Below are 14,877 nucleotides of genomic sequence, written 5' to 3'. Positions count from 1 at the left end.
AATTGTTCTACTTAAATTGTATTGAATGCCAGTATCTAAGAAAACTGTAAGCATAAATGGTTTCTGAATTTCTTTGGATTACTGAGAAATGGATCTTCTCTGCAAATATACTGTTATACTATAGAGTATATGAGGCTTCCCGGGTAGCTCAAATGGTAAAGAATCTGCCTACAATGTGAAGGACGCAGGTTCAATTCCTGCATCGGGAAGATACCCTGGAGAAGGGGGCAACCCACTCCAGTATTCTTGCCTGGAGAATTCCATAGTCAGAGGAGCCTGGCGGGCTACAGTCCATGGGGTTGCCAAGAGTCGGACATGACTGAGCAACTAATACACATGTACTGTATATTTAGTTTTGCATATATAGTTTCTGTAACTACTGATATAAAGATATCTATATAGAGTAATGTAACAGTTTATTCTATTAATGTCTGCTATTTGAGAACATTTGCAGTATTAATAAGGGCTTTGCTGGTGGCTGAGATGGTAAAGACTCTGCCTGCAATGCAGGAAACGTGGGTTCGATCCCTGGGTCAGGAAGATCCCCTGGAGAAGGAAATGGCAATCCACTCCAGTATTCTTGCCTGGAAATACCCACGGACAGAGAAGTTTGGTGGGCTGTAGTCTATGGAATCGCAAAGAGTTGGACAGAACTCAATGACTAATACTTTCACTTTCACATTATTAATGGAACTTAGTCTAAGAGAGGGGCTTCTAACTTAATCTAAGTGTGGCGCTTGTGGTAAAGAACCCACATGCCAATGCAGGAGACATAAGAGTTGCGGGTTCCATCCCTGGGTCAGGATAATACCCTGACCCATGGAGGAGGGCATGGCAATCAACTCCAGAACTCTTGCCTGAGGACGCCATGGACAGAGGAACCTGGCGGGCTACAGTCCATAGCATCACAAAGAGTCAGACGTGACTTGGCACACACATGCTCAATCTAAGAAAAATTCAACTTAACATTGTTTTCTTTTTACATTTCACTCTGTGTGTGTGTGTGTGTGTGTGTGTGTGTGTATGCTTTGAGTAGCTTAGCCATTTCCAACTCTTTGCAACCCCATGGACTGTAGCCTGCCAGGCTCCTCCATCCATGGGATTTCCCAGGCAAGAAGAGTGAAGCAGGTTGCTAGTTCCTCCTCCAGGGGATCTTCCCAACTCAGGGATGGAACCCAAGTCTCCTGGGTCACCTGCACTAATAGGTGGCTTCTTTACCACTGAGTCACCTGGGAAGCCCTTTTATATTTTAATATTAGCTGTTAATACAAGAGATAGTCAAAATTATGATCACTATTATTCAGTTCAGTTCTGTTCAGTTGCTCAGTCGTGTCCGACTCTTTGCAACCCCATGAACCGCAGCATGCCAGGCCTCCCTGTCCATCACCAACTCCCAGAGTTCACTCAGACTCACATCCATCAAGTCAGTGATGCCATCCAGCCATCTCATCCTCTGTCATCCCCTTCTCCTCCTGCCCCCAATCCCTCCCAGCATCAGGGTCTTTTCCAATGAGTCAACTCTTCGCATGAGGTGGCCAAAGTACTGGAGTTTCAGCTTTAGCATCATTCCTTCCAAAGAAATCCCAGGGCTGATCTCCTTCAGAATGGACTGGTTGGATCTCCTTGCAGTCCAAGGGGCTCTCAAGAGTCTTCTCCAACACCATAGTTCAAAAGCATCAATTCTTCGGTGCTCAACTTTCTTCACAGTCCAACTCTCACATCCATACAACACCACAGGAAAAACCATAGTCTTGACTAGACGGACCTTTGTTGGCAAAGTAATGTCTCTGCTTTTGAAAATGCTATCTAGGTTGGTCATAACTTTCCTTCCAAGGAGTAAGCGTCTTTTAATTTCATGGCTGCAGTCACCATCTGCAGTGATTTTGGAGCCCCCCAAAATAAAGTCTGACACTGTTTCCACTGTTTCCCCATCTATTTGCCATGAAGTGATGGGACCAGATGCCATGATCTTCATTTTCTGAATGTTGAGCTTTAAGCCAACTTTTTCACTCTCCACTTTCACTTTCATCAAGAGGCTTTTGAGTTCCTCTTCACTTTCTGCCATAAGGGTGGTGTCATCTGCATATCTGAGGTTATTGATATTTCTCCTGGCAATCTTAATTCCAGCTTGTGTTTCTTCCAGTCCAGTGTTTCTCATGACGTACTCTGCATATAAGTTAAATAAGCAGGGTGACAATATACAGACTTCATGTACTCCTTTTCCTATTTGGAACCAGTCTGTTGTTCCATGTCCAATTCTAACTGTTGCTTCCTCACCTGCATACAGATTTCTCAAGAGGCAGGTCAGGTGGTCTGGTATTCCCATCTCTTTCAGAATTTTCCACAGTCTATTGTGATCCACACAGTCAAAGGCTTTGCATAGTCAATAAAGAAGATATAGATGTTTTTCTGGAACTCTCTTGCTTTTTCGATGATCCAGCGGATGTTGGCAATTTGATCTCTGGTTCCTCTGCTTTTTCTAAAACCAGCTTGAACATCATGAAGTTCACAGTTCATGTATTGCTGAAGCCTGGCTTGGAGAATTTTGAGCATTACTTTACTAGCATGTGAGATGAGTGCAATTGTGCGGTAGTTTGAACATTCTTTGGCATTGCCTTTCTTTGGGATTGGAATGAAACCTGACCTTTTCCAGTCCTGTGGCCACTGCTGAGTTTTCCAAATTTGCTGGCATATTGAGTGCAGCACTTTCACAGCATCATCTTTCAGGATTTGAAATAGCTCAACTGGAATTCCATCACCTCCACTAACTTTGTTTGCAGTGATGCTTTCTAAGGCCCACTTGACTTCACATTCCAGAATGTCTGGCTCTAGGTCAGTGATCACACCATCATGATTATCTGGGTCAAGAAGATCTTTTTTGTACAGTTCTTCTGTGTATTCTTGCCACCTCTTCTTAATGTCTTCTGCTTCTGTTAGGTCCATACCATTTCTGTCCTTTATCGAGCCCATCTTTGCATGAAATGTTCCCTTGGTATCTCTGATTTTCTTGAAGAGATCTCTAGTCTTTCCCATTCTGTTGTTTTCCTCTATTTCTTTGCATTGATCGCTGAGGAAGGCTTTCTTATCTCTTCTTGCTATTCTTTGGAACTCTGCATTCAGATGCTTATATCTTTTCTTTTCTCCTTTGCTTTTCACTTCTCTTCTTTTCACAGCTATTTGTAAGGCCTCCCCAGACAGCCATTTTGCTTTTTTGCATTTCTTTTCCATGGGGATGGTTTTGATCCCTGTCTCCTGTACAATGTCACGAACCTCAGTCCACAGTTCATCAGGCACTCTATCAGATCTAGTCCCTCAAATCTATTTCTCACTTCCACTGTATAATCATAAGGGATTACTATGTCAAAAATAATAAATGCTTGGTGTTAGTCTACCTACAATTCAGTTTTTGGTGTAAAGTTCTTTGGTTACAAGAAGGAATATTTAGTTTACTTCACTAATAGGTATATCTTCTAATACTGGATGGCCTCTTGGCATTTCTTCTGCTGTTGATTTTTAGCAATGTTATCTGTGATTACATGAATGGAGTTGACTCGTTTTGTTTATTCCAAATAAGAGTATATAATGGATTACTATGGTAACAAGGAGGTAGACAAATAATGGAACTGCCGAATAATTTCGAGACCAATAGATTAAGCCTAAGGCGCTTAGCCAAGATTCAGGAATAAAAGCCCATCTGAGACAGAGTGTGCACCAAAATTGGGAGCTTAACGGAGAAAACCAAAGAACGCTCTTTCTGCAAATGGCAGGGGTGAATTTTCCACAATTTTTTCCCCTCTGTGGCTAGGGACAATCTTGGGCCCTTCAAGAGCTCACTCGGGCCCTTCTCTTGACAGCTTGGCCACCTGAGACCCCTGCGCAAGGGCGGATCAGGAAGCTGCAGGTGGCGGGGAAAGAGAAATTGAGGATAAGGCCAGGTGCAATGGAGAAGGCAATGGCAACCCACTCCAGTACTCTTGCCTGGAAAATCCCATGGATGGAGGAGTCTGGTAGGTACAGTCCACGGGGTGGCGAAGAGTCAGACACGACTGAACAACTTCAATTTCACTTTTCACTTTCATGCATTGGAGAAGGAAATGGCAACCCGCTCCAGTTTTCTTGCCTGGAGAATCCCAGGGACTGCGGAGCCTGGTGGGCTGCCGTCTATGGGATCGCACAGAGTCGGACACGACTGAAGCGACTTAGCATCAGCAGGGGCAGCAGCAGCCAGGTGCAAAGGTACCACCCTCTAGAGCGCAGGCGCAGAGTCCTCGGCTGGAGCGTGTGAGCGGAGGAGCATTAACTATGCGTGGAAAGTTTGGAACTATTTTCTCGTGGTGGTGGTAAGAACTGTATTTTAAACAGCGTAAAGGCCTCTTTTAATTTAGTATTTCGTGATTCTTCTTCACATCAGGCATTGCCTGAAAGCCTGTTAGAAAGTGCTAACCTCGGAGTTTCATACGTGCGGTGGCTTCGTGTCGAGTAATATTATCCCAAGGCATTTTGTAAGTGCTTCATTTGCATAAGGTGCCGGGCTAGGTGCTGATGAAGGAGATAGCATAGACTGTGTTCCCATCCTCAAGTTATTTTTAACAGAATGTGAGACGAATAAAAAGAAGTCCGAAAGCAAAGAATTAGAAGAAAAAGTGAGTAAGGTGGATAGCGTTTTGTTTGTAATTCAATGAAATGTCTTTGGGGACGTTTGGTTAGTACCGGATGGAGTGGTTAAACCGTTGAAGATACAAACCTCAAATTATCCACTTGAAGTTGGAATTCGTGAATATAGATCCCTTCTATACAGCAAGGAATCTGCCCGTGTATCTCTCTCTCTCTCTCTTTTGCCTTTAATCCCAGATCTTCTCTGTCTGGATGACTGAAAACAATGGAAATTATTAGACCTCCTCATAATTAATCACTCTTACCAAGGCCAGATTGACAGATATGGTTGGGATTTAGGGAAAAAAAATAGCCGATATAACTTGGAAAATAAAAATGAATGTGCTGCTGAGATGTTGAAAATATATTGTTAAATAGACTAAGAGACATAGGAAATAATTTATCTTATGTTTTAGGCTGGGTAATATGAGGTTTATATTTAAATGGTCTCTTCTCTCAATTCAAATTGCTTTAGGCTTTGGTTATTTAAAAATATTTTGTATTCATGAACACTTATTTTATAATTGGTGGGAATGTTTGCTTGTGGCCCAACTCTAATTTGTAATCTGGAAAGTTGATTTACTTATTCATTCCACATCTATTGTATATTTACTGTTTGCCAGATACGATGACAGTGATTGTCCTTCACATTCATTTTAGAGCATACTTAAAATTTTGTGAGGTTCATTTACCTAAATTCCAAGAAATTGTGTATGGAGAACAAATCAAGGCAAGAGCAAGTGGGTCTATTACATTTTGTCTAGATCTCTATTGTAGCACTTAGCGAAATTTTGCCTGCTGGAATGAGAGTAGTGCATGGTCTGGAGTTGATCATCAGCATGTTCTCAGCATCTGACACAAAACTTGAAACCTGATAGAGACCCAACAAGGGAGATTTGGATGAATTAAAGCACCACATAAACATACATTGTTCTTTTTAAAGACGTGTTTATTTTTATTGGATATTAAGAAAAAGCAAAATCTTTTTGTTAAATCCCTTGTTTCCGAAAAATCTTTCAGAATTTGACAGAATATTGATCTGAAGCACTTTGACTTGACTTTGATCTGAAGAACTAAGATTCCTTCTTAGTGGAATCTGATTAAAATCATTTTTGTGATAATTAAGATCTTCAGGTCCCAGCTGAGTATTTGCTTGATATTTATGAGAACAAATATTTTATATTCATCTTAATATTTTCCAATTTGCCTGGTGGGTAAAACCAGAGTTTGGAGAAACAGTTCTTGTTTGGGAGATGCTAATGATGGTCTTTCTGAGAAACCCTTCTTATTCATCCAGCATTTGTAGCTTTCTATGTATTCAGGGGTTTATGTCCATAAATACATATTTATAAGTGCTTTGAGTATGAAACAATGCTGAAAGGAGGCAACGATCATATGCAGCCAGAGGATTATGTAATTCACATGAGATTCTTGATGATTCCCATTTAGGGTGGGAGTTAATAGTAGTACCCTGGAGTAAAATCCCTGGTGCTGCATTTATTAGATATCGTATGGGATTGACCATTAAGTAAATTGTTCACTGCACAAAGAAACCCATGAAAGGTGCAAACTTTATATCATGCTGCTAAGTAGCTTAAAATCGTGTTCGACTCTTTGTGACCCTATGGCCTGTAGCCTGCCAGGCTCGTTTGTCCATGGGTTTTCCCAGGCAAGAATACCATAGTGGGTTGCTGTTTCCTTCTCCAGGGGCTCTTCCTAACCCAGGGATTGAACCTACATCTCCTGCATTGCAGGCAGATTCTTTATTGCTGAGCCATCAGGTCATAGACTTATCAATTTGAATATTTATTAAGACAATTTTATGGCAGAAGGTAATATGTTTTCTTGTTCTAATAGAATTAGTATATTATGGTACATTTTCTGACAAATGGAAGTGAAGTGTCTTGAGGAAAAGGTACTTTTTTGTGTGTGTGCAAATCCTCTGTATAGGGTAGTGGTGGCCTGAACTTGGACAAGTTACGTAACTCCTTTGGCCTTTAAGTGAAGATATTAATACCTACCTCACTAAATTGGTTGATAGTACTAGACATGTCTGGCATATCATCAGCATTCAATAAATGTTTTTGAATGAATACAAAAGTACTTAGTTTAATGTATGTGATAAAGCTTTGATAAGTTGCAGCTCACTTTTGCTTTGATTAAGAGGAATTTTAGAGGGTTTAAATGTATGTGTAAATACGTATATTTGAATCTTTGAGCTTGTTAAGTGTTTCACACTTTATACTTACTACTCTGTGGTATTACCTAGGATGTCCTTACTGACATGCTTGGTGTCCTTTTTTATTTTCTTGAGTTGTACACATCCAGCATAAAGAAAATTATGATAATATGACCTACTGAAAGGAAAATAGTGTCTCACAGTTATGTTTCTTTTGGAATCCTAAAATCCTGGAATCCTAGGTTTAAGAAGGGACTGTTTGAATTTCCCTTTATCAAGTATATATTAGTTGTTACATGAAAGTATATATTCTGTGCACTAGTACTCTAAAGATAAATAAGTTACTATTGTCAAGTAGTTACAGTTCTTTGCACGAACATTTCCAAGGACAATTCACAATTACTAGCTTAATTTTTAGGAATCTCTCTTATGACCATTCAAAATTTGTCTTCCTGTAACTTTCATTTATTGGTGTTAGCTTTACTCTTTGGGTCACAAAAAATGTCAGATTCTGTGATATAAATATCTTTCTTATTAAGATAATTAACTTTTTTTTTTTCTCAAGGAGCTTCTGTTCTTCAAATTAAACATCACTGTATCCTGCTGTTTCTCAAGCCTCTTCTTCATCATCTTTCTCACTCCCATGAGTGCCTTTCAGGTCATCTACTTACCTCTAAAGGTGTAGTATGTGCTAAGTTGCTTCAGTCACGTCCAAGTCTTTGGGGCCCTATGGCCTGTAGCCTGCCAGGCTCCTCTGTCCATAGAGTTCTCCAGGCAAGAATACTGGAGTGGGTTGTCGTTTCCTTCTCCAGGGGATCCTTCCAACCCAGGGACTACACCTGTGTTTCTTATGTCTCTTGCATTGGCAGGCAGGTTCTTTACCACTAGCACCACCTGGGAAGCCCAAAGCTGTGGGAGCCACGGGGTATTCAGGGCTCCAGATGTAGTGCGACCATTGCAGGATGCAGCCGTATACTTCCTGCTTTCCAGATTCTGTCCCTGAATCTCCCTGAGGGATCTACTCAAAAGTACTGTGTTTATTTTGCACAAGTTGCCATGTAAGGTATTTGGGGGAAAAGGACAAATGACCTTCTTAATTTCTTGAAGCACTTCTCATATACTCTATGTGACATTCCAAATGGGAATTATAATGAGGCAACCTGAATTCCAACAACACAAGAGAAGACTCTACACATGGACATCACCAGATGGTCAACACCGAAATCAGATTGATTATATTCTTTGCAGCCAAAGATGGAGAAGCTCTATACAGTCAGCAAAAACAAGACCAGGAGCTGACTGTGGCTCAGACCATGAACTCCTTATTGCCAAATTCAGACTGAAATTGAAGAAAGTAGGGAAAACCACTAGACCATTCAGGTATGACCTAAATCAAATCCCTTATGATTATACAGTGGAAGTGAGAAATAGATTTAAGGGCATAGATCTGATAGATAGAGTGCCTGATGAACTATGGAATGAGGTTCATGACATTGTACAGGAGACAGGGATCAAGACCATTCCCATGGAAAAGAAATGCAAAAAAGCAAAATGGCTGTCTGGGGAGGCCTTACAAATAGCTGTGAAAAGAAGAGAAGCGAAAAGCAAAAGAGAAAAGGAAAGATATAAGCATCTGAATGCAGAGTTACAAAGAATAGCAAGAAGAGATAAGAAAGTCTTCCTCAGCAATCAATGCAAAGAAATAGAGGAAAACAACAGAATGGGAAAGACTAGAGATCTCTTCAAGAAAATCAGAGATACCAGAGGAACATTCATGCAAAGATTAGCTCAATAAAGGACAGAAATGGTATGGACCTAACAGAAGCAGAAGATATTAAGAAGAGGTGGCAAGAATACACAGAAGAACTGTACAAAAAAGATCTTCATGACCCAGATAATCACGATGGTGTGATCACTCACCTAGAGCCAGACATCCTGGAATGTGAAGTGAAGTGGGCCTTAGAAAGCATCACTACGAACAAAGCTAGTGGAGGTGATAGAATTCCAGTTGAGCTATTCCAAATCCTGAAAGATGATGCTGTGAAAGTGCTGCACTCAATATGCCAGCAAATTTGGAAAACTCAGCAGTGGCCACAGGACTGGAAAAGGTCCGTTTTCATTCCAATCCCAAAGAAAGGCAATGCCAAAGAATGCTCAAACTACCGCACAATTGCACTCATCTCGCATGCTAGTGAAATAATGCTCAAAATTCTCCAAGCCAGGCTTCAGCAATATGTGAACTGTGAACTTCCAGATGTTCAAGCTGGTTTTAGAAAAGGCAGAGGAACCAGAGATCAAACTCCCAACATCTGCTGGATCATGGAAAAAGCAAGAGAGTTCCAGAAAAACATCTATTTCTTCTTTATTGACTATGCAAAGCCTTTGACTGTGTGGATCACAATAGACTGTGGAAAATTCTGAAAGAGATGGGAATACCAGACCACCTGACCTGCCTCTTGAGAAATTTGTATGTGGGTCAGGAAGCAACAGTTAGAACTGGACATGGAACAACAGACTGGTTCCAAATAGGAAAAGGAGTACGTCAAGGCTGTATATTGTCACCCTGCTTATTTAACTTATATGCAGAGTACATCATGAGAAACGATGGACTGGAAGAAGCACAAGCTGGAATCAAGATTGCCAGGAGAAATATCAATAACCTCAGATATGCAGATGACACCACCCTTATGGCAGAAAGTGAAGAGGAACTAAAAAACCTCTTGATGAAGGTGAAAATGGAGAGTGAAAAAGTTGGCTTAAAGCTCAACATTCAGAAAATGAAGATCATGGCATCCGGTCCCATCACTTCATGGGAAATAGATGGGGAAACAGTGTCAAACTTTATTTTTGGGGGCTCCAAAATCACTGCAGATGGTGACTGCAGCCATGAAATTAAAAGACGCTTACTCCTTGGAAGGAAAGTTACGACCAACCTAGACAGCATATTCAAAAGCAGAGACATTACTTTGCCAACAAAGTTTCGTCTAGTCAAGGCTATGGTTTTTCCTGTGGTCATGTATGGATGTGAGAGTTAGACTGTGAAGAAGGCTGAGCGCCGAAGAATTGATGCTTTTGAACTGTGGTGTTGGAGAAGACTCTTGAGAGTCCCTTGGACTGCAAGGAGGTCCAACCAGTCCATTCTGAAGGAGATCAGCCCTGGGATTTCTTTGGAAGGAATGATGCTGAAGCTGAAACTCCAGTACTTTGACCACCTCATGTGAAGAGTTGACTCATTGGAAAAGACTCTGATGCTGAGAGGGATTGGGGGCAGGAGGAGAACGGGACGACAGAGGATGAGATGGCTGGATGGCATCATTGACTCGATGGACATGAGTCTGAGTGAACTCCGGGAGTTGGTGATGGACAGAGAGGCCTGGCGTGCTGCGATTCATGGTGTCGCAAAGAGTCGGACATGACTGAGGGACTGATCTGATCTGATCTGATCTGAACCTGAATTCTGGGTTATTGAATTATTATTTGGAAGGCATTTTTGGTCCAGTTGATTAAAGTCACTGTTGTTCATGCATTTTCTGACAGCTTAGAGATTTCTGACCAGTGGAGGAAGGATTTCTATAGTTTTGCATGATCTATTTCTATAAATTACTCTCTCACTGAAACTTTTTATTTTATTTAATTTTTGTGAACAAAGAACATGACAGGGAAAAATTGTTCTACTTATAACTCTAAGCACTTTACTAAAAAGCCTTGGTATCTTCTCAGCATTTTTATTGACGAAACTCTCTTTATACCAGGTGTACTCTGACTCAGTGTTTGGGACAAGTAGCCTTGCCTAGCAGAACACCAGAAGATACCAATTACAACTCAGTGACAATTGATAGGTGTGTACACTGCTTTAGTCATTTTGGTGGAAGTGAAATGTTAATTGCTCAGTCATGTCCAACTCTTTGTGACCCCACGAGCTGTAGCCTGCCAGGCTTGTCTGTCCATGGGATTCTCCAGGCAAGAATACTGGAGTGGGTTGCCATTCCCTTTTCCAGAGGATCTTCCCAACCCTGGGATCAAACCCAGGTCTCCCGCATTGCAGGCAGATTCTGTACTGTTTGAGCTACAGGGAAGTCCTTTTAGTAAAAGGAAAGGAGAAAGAGAGATGCAATAATTTTTTGGAAGGTGGGGAGAGGGAAGAAAACTCTACTTAAATAAGGGGGGAGTGTTTGGAAGCAGTGTGGATTAGAATTGGAGGGGCAGTGTGTTAGTTTCCTAGGACTGCCATAACAAATTACCACAAACTTTGTGGCTTAAAACAACAGAGATTTGTTCTCTCCTAGCCAGGAGGCCAGAAGTCCAAAATCAAGGTGTTGGTAAGGCCATGCTCCCTCTGGAGGCTCCATGGAAGAATCCTTCCTTGCTTTCTTCCAGCTTTGAAGGTTCCTAGGCATTCCGGAGAAGGCAATGGCACTGCACTCCAGTACTTTTGCCTGGAAATCCCATGGATGGAAGAGCCTGGTAGGCTGCAGTCCATGGGGTCTCGAAGAGTCAGACACGACTGAGCAACTTCACTTTCACTTTTCACTTTCATGCATTGGAGAAGGAAATGGCAACCCACTCCAGTGTTCTTGCCTGGAGAATCCCAGGGATGGGGGAGCCTGGTGGGCTGCCGTCTATGGGGTCGCACAGAGTCGGACATGACTGAAGCGACTTAGCAGCAGCAGCAGCAGCAGGCATTCCATTCGGAGAAGGCAATGGCACCCCACTCCAGTACTCTTGCCTGGAAAATCCCATGGATGGAGGATCCTGGTGGCCTGGAGTCCATGGGGTCACACAGAGTCGGACACAACTGAATCTACTTAGCGGCAGGCATTCTTTGGCTTGTAGGTGCATTGTTCCTGTCTGTCTGTTTTCATGTGGCTTTCTTTCCTGTGTCTCCTTGTGTCTGTCCAGATCTCTCTCTCCTTTTCTTATAAAGGCACCAGTCATTGGATTAGGACCCAATCTAAGAAGAAGTAAAGAGCCTCTTGATGAAAGTGAAAGAGGAGAGTGAAAAAATTGGCTTAAAACTCAACATTCAGAAAACTAAGATCATGGCATCTGGTCTCATCACTTCATGGCAAATAGATGAGGAAACAATGGAAACAGTGATATACTTTATTTTTTAGGCTCCAAAATCACTGCAGATGGTGACTACAGCCGTGAAATTAAAAGACGCTTGCTCTTTGGAAGAAAAGCTATGACCAACCTAGATAGGATATTAAAAAGCAGAGACATTACTTTGCCAACAAAGGTCCATCTAGTCAAGGCTATGGTTTTTCCAGTGGTCATGTATGGATGTGAGAGTTGGACTATAAAGAAAGCTAAGTGCCGAAGAATTGATGCTTTTGAACTGTGGTGTTGGAGAAGACTCTTGAGAGTCCCTTGGACACTAGGAGATCCAACCAGTCCATCCTAAAGGAAATCATCCCTGGGTGTTCATTGGAAGGACTGATGCTGAAGCTGAAACTCCAATACTTTGGCCACCTGATGCAAAGAACTGACTCATTGGAAGAGACCCTGATGCTGGGAAAGATTTAATGCAGGAGGAGAAAGGGATGAGAAGGGGACAACAGAGGATGAGATGGTTGGAAGGTGTCACCGACTCAATGGACATGAGTTTGAGTAAACTCTGGGAGCTGGTGATGGACAGGGAGGTCTGGCATGCTGTAATCCATGGGGTCACAAAGAGTCAGACACGACTGAGTGACTGAACCGAACTAATCCAGCATAATCTCATTTTAACTCGATTACATGTTAAGACATTTTTTTTCCCCAAATAAAGTCATATTTACTGGTACTAGGGGTTAGTATTTGAATGTATCTTTTTGGGAACACAGTTTAACCCACAACAGGTGAGACAGCACTAAATCAGGGAACACTTAAATGATAGATAGAAGACTTAGGTTTTATTTACAAGCCAGTGAAATTGCTGTAAATTTTAAGCAAGAGTATAGTTGGTAAAGGAAGGTCTGGTAGCAAGCAGTATGCTTCAGTATACTGAATTGAAAATGAAGTTTAGCGGCTAGGATATTAATTAGTTGCAATGTTCCAGGAATAACATGAAGGGAAGTTTATCAAGGAAGATGGAGAAGAGTGTATTTTCCAAAGGTAGCTCCAAAATTGTCCTCATACCACTTGCTCTTCTGTAACGAGACCGCCTTAAACCTTATCAGTAGTTGGTGTCTGTTTCTTTACCCATGAACACGGGCAGAGTCACTGACTGATTGACCAATAGAATAGGGTGAAAGTGATACCACCCAGTTATATGCAAAGACTTTCCTTGGCCCAGCAGCTTTAACTCCCATAGTTGTGACATAGGTGGTCTTCCCTGAGATCACCATGCTTGGTGTGTCTCAATTTGGTATTTCTGATCCATATGGAGAGGCCCTAGAGGAAGACCGTGAGTTGAGGCAAGTGAGTTTTCTCGGGTGCAAAATTTAAGGAGATGCTGTCTCTCAGGTGTACTTGCACAATACTGAGAGTGAGCGCCTCCTTAAATTTTGCACACTGGGAGAGTCACTCTTAAGAAGGCACTCATTCTCAAGGTTCAGTAAGTAGGGTGGCAGCACTTGGGAATTTGTGCCTCCTTAAATTTTGTGCCCCAGGCACCTCTTGTTGCCTTACCCTAGTCCTTGCCCTTCCTGGAAGATGACATACCAAGTGGAGAGAAAGACAGAGAGGGAGAAGGGCAGGAGGGAGGAGAGAAAGAGCGGGTAGTGAGATTGAGCAGATGAAAGAGAGAGAATGAAGTACCAGAGAGGTGCAATACATTTAAGTGAGGAAACCGTCTTGAATATTGATCCTCTGGCCTCAGTTACTAGTTTGCACCAGGTGGATGAGATGAACCACTAAGTTGCTGCTGCTGCTGCTAAGTCGCTTCAGTCGTGTCCGACTCTGTGCGACCCCATAGACGTCAGCCCACCAGGCTTCCCCGTCCCTGGGATTCTCCAGGCAAGAACACTGGAGTGAGTGGGTTGCCATTTCCTTCTCCAATGCATGAAAGTGAAAAGTGAAAGTGAAGTCGCTCAGTTGTGTCCGACTCTTATCGACCCCATGGACTGCAGCCTACCAGGCTCCTCCGTCCATGGGATTTTCCAGGCAAGAGTACTGGAGTGGGGTGCCATTGCCTTCTCCAACCATGAAGTTGAGTACTTGTTAATTCCTGACCCACAAAATCATGAGTGAGTTTGTTATACAGCAGTATATTACCCAAAGTACTCTCAAGTCTTGCCAGATTTATGTAGGGTTGATAGTTGACTGAGAAATACCAGGTAGCTTTGTATTTATGCAATTCTGATGGAGCAGAATATGTCTGATTGCTACTTAGGGAGAAGGGATAAAGAAAGAGATGGAGAGAGATTATAGTCACTGTCAGCCTAGGAAACAGAATTTAAAGCCTTGCTTCTTCAGCTCACTGCTTAAACTACATAGCCATGCAACTTTTAATGTTTGAAGTTGGCCAGAAAAAAAGATATATACATTCACAGTTTGAGTCTTTATAGAAACAAAGTCTGTTTTGATCTATGACATGTAAGATGTTGTGAAATTCTTATTTCTTTAAGCAGATGGTCTGAATTATGATGCTAAATAAGTACAATTGTCCTTGGATCTCATTAACCCTCATATGAGATGGGGGGAAGTCTGTATACTTATTTCTTCTTGGCTTTGTCTGAACAAATTAAGCTTTGAATGAAAAGTTTATTTTTACAAAGGCTGAATTTACTAATCTACTAATTTTTTATTGAGTACCTGTGTTTCACAGTAATTTACACATTCTTTCAAATGGTTGTTGGCATATTTATTTATTTTCCTTTGAGTACTTTATAATTACTGGTAAACAAGGCTGAGAAAAAGGAAAATGTGGAAGAAAAAAGTCAAGAAAGGAATTATTTGGTAGAGGAGGTGTATTGCATACAAAATTAAATATGATATTTTTATAAGCCTTCAGTTCATTTTATATATGTCTCTGCTACTCCTACAAGTGGGCAGTGAGTAAAGATTTCCTGACCCACTGTTCATTTCAACAGGGTGTTAGACATGTTTATGACCTCCTCTGC

The 14,877-nt window shown here is 41.7% G+C and overlaps 1 pseudogene; it reads right to left on the bottom strand.

Moving 5' to 3' along the window:
- Positions 1-3,365: 3,365 nt before the first annotated feature.
- The window catches only part of LOC113897677, a 34,680-nt pseudogene continuing 23,168 nt past the window's right edge, over positions 3,366-14,877 (bottom strand).

This window comes from Bos indicus x Bos taurus, chromosome 1, assembly GCF_003369695.1.
Source record: "Bos indicus x Bos taurus breed Angus x Brahman F1 hybrid chromosome 1, Bos_hybrid_MaternalHap_v2.0, whole genome shotgun sequence".
Taxonomy (NCBI): domain Eukaryota; kingdom Metazoa; phylum Chordata; class Mammalia; order Artiodactyla; family Bovidae; genus Bos; species Bos indicus x Bos taurus.
Note: the sequence above shows the minus strand (reverse complement) of the source record. Positions and strands in the feature narration are given on the sequence as shown.